Source organism: Cervus canadensis, chromosome 7, assembly GCF_019320065.1.
Source record: "Cervus canadensis isolate Bull #8, Minnesota chromosome 7, ASM1932006v1, whole genome shotgun sequence".
Lineage (NCBI taxonomy): Eukaryota > Metazoa > Chordata > Mammalia > Artiodactyla > Cervidae > Cervus > Cervus canadensis.
Window position 1 is genome coordinate 93,936,162 of NC_057392.1, and position 7,010 is coordinate 93,943,171.

General features: G+C 35.1%; 1 pseudogene; it reads left to right on the top strand.

The window, feature by feature from the left end:
* The first annotated feature begins 2,518 nt into the window (after positions 1-2,518).
* On the top strand, positions 2,519-2,625 carry LOC122445699 (annotated as a pseudogene).
* The last annotated feature ends 4,385 nt before the right edge of the window (positions 2,626-7,010 follow it).

Below are 7,010 nucleotides of genomic sequence, written 5' to 3' on the forward strand. Positions count from 1 at the left end.
GTTTCAATATCTCTAAGTAATCTGTCTTTTCCCAATAATTTTAACATAAACTCTATATGTATTTCTTTGGCTCGTCTATCAAAGTTGGCAAAGGCCTGGGGTTGTTCAGGTCTTAATTGTGCTTGGTTCAAGGTGCAGGCATTTTCAGGGCTTTAAACACCACTTCTATGCTGACCACTAAACAAATTCACATTTCCAGGACAGATTTTTTTTTTTTTAATTAATTTATTTTAACTGGAGGCTAATTACTTTACAATATTGTTGTGGTTTTTGCCATACGTTGACATGAGTCAGCCACGCGTGTACACGTGACAGATCTCTGACTGTCAAATGGGACACATTCACATTTTTACTTTACGTTTCTACAAAGCAGAATGAAATCTTTTATGTTGCCAACAAACATGGTTCCTCCTATGATATTCCTCTAGCTCAGGAATTATCAGTACCATACACCCAGTATTTCAAGCTAAAAATTGAAAGAAATAATCCTTGGGGCAATGTTGTCTTAGCGGTTCTTTCTCCTTCTTGCTGAACCCTTCAGTTCTAGCTCTGTGCCCTGAGATTTATATAGGCACATAAATAATGACTGCCTCCTAAATAATCTATAATTATTCACTTTTCGTTTTACAAGTCATGTCAATTTCTTCACATAATATCTGGATCTTTGAAAAGTCAATATTGGAGTAAGTTTACTACTTTGCCAGAATATTCTTTTCTTCATCACCAGGAAGGTGTTTCTCAAAAATACCCACACCAACCTATACAGAGTAATTAATTTAAATTGGGTCTTTATTTCAGGGAAAAGCACAGGGCAATTATAATTAATTGCAATTATTTTATCATATAATTTTATAACCACACTCTCAGGCGATATATGTTTTTAACCCTATTTCACAAGCCTCAAATCTGAGACTTAAAATAGTTAGCAAACTTCTCAAAATCCATTGTCTGGCTACAAAATTGACTTCTTTCCAAAATGTTAAGGTGCCTCCCGAGAAGAGCCTTCTCAACAATCAATGAAGAATCAGAAATATCCTTCCTTCAAAATCTCCCAGCTGAGCCAAAGTCTAAGTTTCCATGTGCAATCTGAACAAAGCTTTTACAATTTTTAACTACTGCTTCAATGACCTACCTATTCATCCCATACCTGCACATCTGCCTTAACACAAAACAATTTAGAAATTAATAAAAATAAGAACTCTTCTCATTATAGCCTCTGACATCTCAACCTGCTTTCCCATAGTACAGGAATACCTGAAGTTCAAAATGTCAGTCTCTGGGTTTTCAATATAATTTTTGTGGCAGTGGAACATTTACACGTTATTTTGCCACAGTGGTGAAATACTTTTGTTAACTACTGCTATTCTACAACAAGAAATAAGCATTGACATATGAATATGTAGCCAGAAATTTTGTGTACCCAAGGAAAATATTCAGCAATATGCTTCTTATTGTTTGCTAAGTTACAAACCTATAGGTTTCTGACTCTTAAGAAATGCTGGATGGATGGAATATTATTTGCCAAGACAGAGAAAGAATATGAAGGTAGAAGATTTGGGAAGGCTGGGGGTAGGAAGAAGATACATTTTTCTGACTCTAAACATGCTTTCCACTGTTTTTGTTGTTTTTGCTAGTACTTCAGGGCACAGTTGCTCAAACTTTCTCAAAGATAAGAACTACTTGAATCTTTTAAAAAATCCAGAGTTCTAAGTACTTTCCTTGGATATTCTAACCCTGTGATCTGAAGTGAAACTTGTAGAACCTCTATTTTTAACAAGTATGTTGAGAGGTTATTGATTACCAAAAAGACAATTGTGAAATATTTAGTGGACCATCTAGGAGCTATGTAGTTAACAAGCAGTTTTGTTTTGTTTTGTTTTTCTGTAAGAGTCGGGTGTTTTGTTGAAATAGGTATTTAAATGTATCCTTTGTTGTTGTTACCTACTCACTAAGTCAGGTCCAACTCTTTGCGACCCCGCGGATGGTAGTCCATCAGGCTCCTCTGTCGAAAATGGGTTTCTTTCACTCCACTCCAACCCACTGGAGTGTATCTTCTTGACCCAGGGATTGAACCGGCATCTCTTGCATTTCCTACATTGGCAGGCACTTTCTTTTAGCCTCCAAAAAAAAAATTTTGAAGATTTTTAATGAGTATCTTTAAAAATATTTTGCTGAAATGGCAAAACACTTTAATTCATTTAAAGTTAGAATTATAGTCTCAGAATAACTTCTGAGTTGGCTTTTTAGAAACCTTCATATCATGTGTTCCAAAATTTATCTCGGATATCTATGAAACTTCAGATAAACACTATTAAAATATACATGGAAAAAGTAATACTACTAAAAAAATATCAAATTTTTAAAAATAAACAGGAATGAAAGGTATTAACATAAGAGAAAAAAGAGGATATATACTTAAAAGAGAAAACACTTAACAACTACTAAAAATGAAAAGATGTTCTTACACGCTAGTAATTAGAAAGATACAACTTAGAGCTACATAAAGTTCCAGTTTTCAATCTCTTCTCGGCATTTTGGCTAAGATCAAGTGTAGTATTTGTTCTTATCAGTTTAATATCTGATACATCCTCTATCCAATTTTCATTCATTAGCTTGGCAACTTTTAAAGTAATCATACCAATTTCTGACAAGGAATAAATCTGTTGTACCAATCTACAGAGTAATTTAATGTTATATAGTAAGGTTAGGGGACTATAAATTGTATTATTAAACTGTGACTCTTTAAAAGTAAAACAGTATACTAAAATGTAAAGTTGTGTATTATTTAATATATTTATTTACAGACTATTTTTATTACATTGATGGACCTATAAATAATTCTGTTCAAAACAGCTTTTAAAAATGAAATTCTTCAAAAATTTTAAACTGTAATTGAAGCAAAAGGGAAAAATAGCTTTATATTTCTTATTTAAGCATTAAAAACAGCAAGCAGAATAATTATTCTGTAAAATATTTATATACTTAAAGCCAGTCAATTTTGTCTGGTTATTTTCTGAAAAATGTATTTCTCTCATAATAAAGTTGATTATTGATTTTTAATAAAATCATTTGCAATCTTTTCCAAAATAGTTTCCAAAGTTGTCACCACCACCAAGAGTTATCATCAGTGTTTAGCTTCTTAACTGAATTTTACAAAGAACTGATAACATTGTCAAAGTTTAATTTCTAGCAGAATAAACTTCCAAAAGCATTATTTTGGTTCCATTAATTGGATGCTTGATCAAACCATTTTTAGATCTAATTTCCTATGTGAAACATCTAAATGGCATTATTCCACTGCTTGTGATTTTTCTCTGTTGCTAATGGAGCTAACATATTCACAGCTCTTGCTGCATATTTCAAAAGTACTGAAAAGATCTGGAATAAAACATAAATACAGTTTACTTTAGAAAGCAGTAATTTGATCTAAGTGAAAAGCCATGCTTCTCAGAGTGGTATGCTTACACATTTTCTCCAAATTCCCAAGTTAAACATATGAAAGGGACATCTTTAGGCAGTTTTCTTAATGTAACCAATAACTTTTGAAACCCAACCCAATATTGGGTCCTCAGATTTGCATCTTCTGGGTGTCAGGAGATCAGTGTTAACCTTTATGGCCTAAATAATGGATAGAAAATGACAATGGATATATTGTACCAGTTTTATGGTTGCCCTAAACTTTCTTGAAAGACAAGTTCAGTACTTACTTTTTAATTAAACACACTTTTTAAAACTCACTACTGAAACATTATTTCAAAGTAAGTAACCAATAAATTAAAGTGGAGGTATCTGAGAGATGGTAAAACCACTCTAGCAAGACCAAGTAGCGACTATGTGTGCTCAGCTTATATTCTGCACATTATTCATATGTACCTAAGTTCTTGTTTCCTTTGTTTTCTCCAAACTCAGCATATGGTGGCCTGCCAGTTTCACTTAAGTGGACAGCATGAAAAATTGTGTCTAATGCTTATCCCACCATTATGCAAGATTGGAAGGAGTTAGTCTTCCCTGGCCACTGCTGACCCAGTGCATATTGTTTTATCATCAACACTCTGCCTGCTGTCCTTGAAACGGAGACACCAGCCCTGTTTTGTTTGAAGTGGGTGAGGAGAATAAGGTCGATTTTCAGATTTAACCCCCTAGGGAGGTTATAACTCTTAATATTTCATTTGTCTCCCATTTTTATACAGCCATGACAAACGCTGCAAGTATTAGACAAAATGGACATATGACAAATAGATGCTAATTTTTAATCAATGCAATTGCTAAGAATACATCATTACAACAAAAAAAAACAGGACAGGTGTTAAATCAATCAGAATGTGTGGACAAGAACAGCACAGTGGCACTCATGGGAACGAGAATGCCTGGTATCCCCAGAAGTGAAACTCTGCACACTCTGCAACCCAGCTCTCCTTCCAGTAGACATTCATTAGCAGCTCATACATGTGCAACTAAAGTACAGAGAAGGGTTCCATTATAGCATCTGGATAAATACATTATGGAACACAACGGAATACAGTAGACGGATGTAGGTAGCTCTCAACATGAATGAGTGGGAAAAAATAATATTTGTGTAAACATTAAAAACTCACAGTACACTAATAAGTGTTATATACAGCACATATATTCTAACGAAACTATAAAATCATGAAGGTAAAGCTAAATATCAGGTTCATAGTAACTGTACCTCTGAACAGGGAGATGGAAATGAACTTGTGGTATATTCCAGTTATAACTGAATGTAATATACATGGAACAAGATAGGCATTAATCATGATAATTTCTGTGTGGGGTTACTCTTATTTCACTTAGTATCTTATTTTTCCAAATTTCACTCAGAAACAAAACAGTATCATAAGGAACAATATTCAGTTTAATTTGGAATCATATTGTTACATATTTATTTTGCCTACAAAATGTCCTTCCTATGACACATTCAAGGGATTCAGAAAAGGAAGCATGAAAAATATGGTACTTTATTTAAAAAACATTCAGTTCAGTAGCTCAGTAGTGTCCGACTCTTTGCAACTCCATCAATTGCAGCACGCCAGGCTTCCCTGTCCATCACCAGCTCCTGGAGGTTACTCAAACTCATGTCCATCGAGTCAGTGATGCCATCCAACCATCTCATCCCCTGTCATCCCCTTCTCCTCCCACCTTCAATCTTTCTCAGCATCAGGATCTTTTCAAATGAGTCAGTTCTTCAATCACCTGGCCAGTATTGGAGTTTCAGCTTCAACATCAGTCTTTCCAGTTCAGGACTGATTTCCTTTAGGAGGGACTGGTTGGATCTCCCTGCAGTCCAAGGGACTCAAGAGTCTTCTCCAACACCACAGTTCAAAAGCATCAATTCTTTGGCACTCAGCTTTCTTTCAAATCTCTCACATCCATACATGACTACTGGAAAAACCATAGCCTTGACTAGATGGCCCTTTGTTGGCAAACTAATATCTCTGCTTTTTAATATGCTGTCTAGGTTGGTAATAATTTTTCTTCCAAGGAGTAAGCATCTTTTAATTTCATGGCTGCAGTCATCATCTGCAGTGATTTTGGAGCCAAGAAAAATAAAGTCAGCCACTGTTTCAACTGTTTCCCCATCTATTTCCCATGAGGTGATGGGACCAGATGCCATGATCTTAGTTTTCTGAATGTTGAGCTTTAAGCCAACTTTTTCTCTCTGCTCTTTCACTTTCATCAAGAGGCTCTTTAGTTCTTCACTTTCTGCCATAAGGGTGGTGTCATCTGCATATCTGAGGTTATTGATATTTCCCCTGGCAATCCTGATTCCAGCTTGTGCTTCATCCAGCCCAGCATTTCTCATGATGTACTCTGCAAATAAGTTAAATAAGCAGGGTGACAATGAACAGCCTTTATGTACTCTTTTCCCTATTTGGAATCAGTCTGTTTTTCCATGTTCAGTTCTCACTGTTGCTTCCTGACCTGCATACAGATTTCTCAGGAGGCAGGTCAGGTGGTCTGGTATTCCCATCTCTTTCAGAATTTTCCACAGTTTATCATGATCCACACAGTCAAAGGCTTTGGCATAGTCAATAAAACAGAAATAGATGCTTTCCTGGAACTCTCTTGCTTTTTTGATGATCCAACAGATGTTGGGAATTTGATATCTGGCTCCTCTGCCTTTTGTAAATCCAGATTGAACATCTGGAAGTTCATGGTTCACATACTGTTGAAGCCCGGCTTGGAGAATTTTGAGCATCACTTTGCTAGCGTGTGAGATGAGTGCAGTTGTGTAGTAGTTTGAACACTGTTTGGCATTGCCTTTCTTTGGGATTGGAGTGAACATTGTCCTTTTCTAGTCCTGTGGCCACTGCTGAGTTTTCCAAATTTGCCAGCATATTGAGTGTAGCACTTTCACAGCATCATTTTTTAGAATGAAACAAAATATGGGACTTCCCTGGTGGTCCAGTAGTTAAGACTTCATCTTCCAATGTAGCGGTGTGCGTTCAATCCCTGGTCAGGGAGCTAAGGTCCCACTTGCCTCAAGGTCAAAAGAACAAAACATGAAACAGAAGCAATATTGTAACAAATTCAATAAAAACTGGTCCACATAAAAATCTTAAAAAAGACGGAAAATATATAACCAGTACATCACTGTTCACACTTTTTGACACGTTATCCATACATTTACAATCAGAGTAAGAGGACAGAGAAAAATATATGCAGAATTTGACTCCTAAATTAAGGAAATCATGTTCATGTTTAACTATCTACAATATATATTCTTAAAAGAGATGAATAACATTTCAGAATTGATGTTTTTACAATGAGAAACGATTGAAACATGCCAATAAAAGCTATATGAATTTTATGGAAACAATGAATAATTCTCTTAATGTTTTTTAGTGTATAAAAAATGGGAACAGCTATCTTCTTGCAATTTAACTAGACTTCAGTTGCACGAATTAAGAGAACTAGTTTAATCAATCAAATGGTAGATTGGTTATAATGGATGTCAAAATCATTCTTTAATAAGTTAGGTTTAGAAT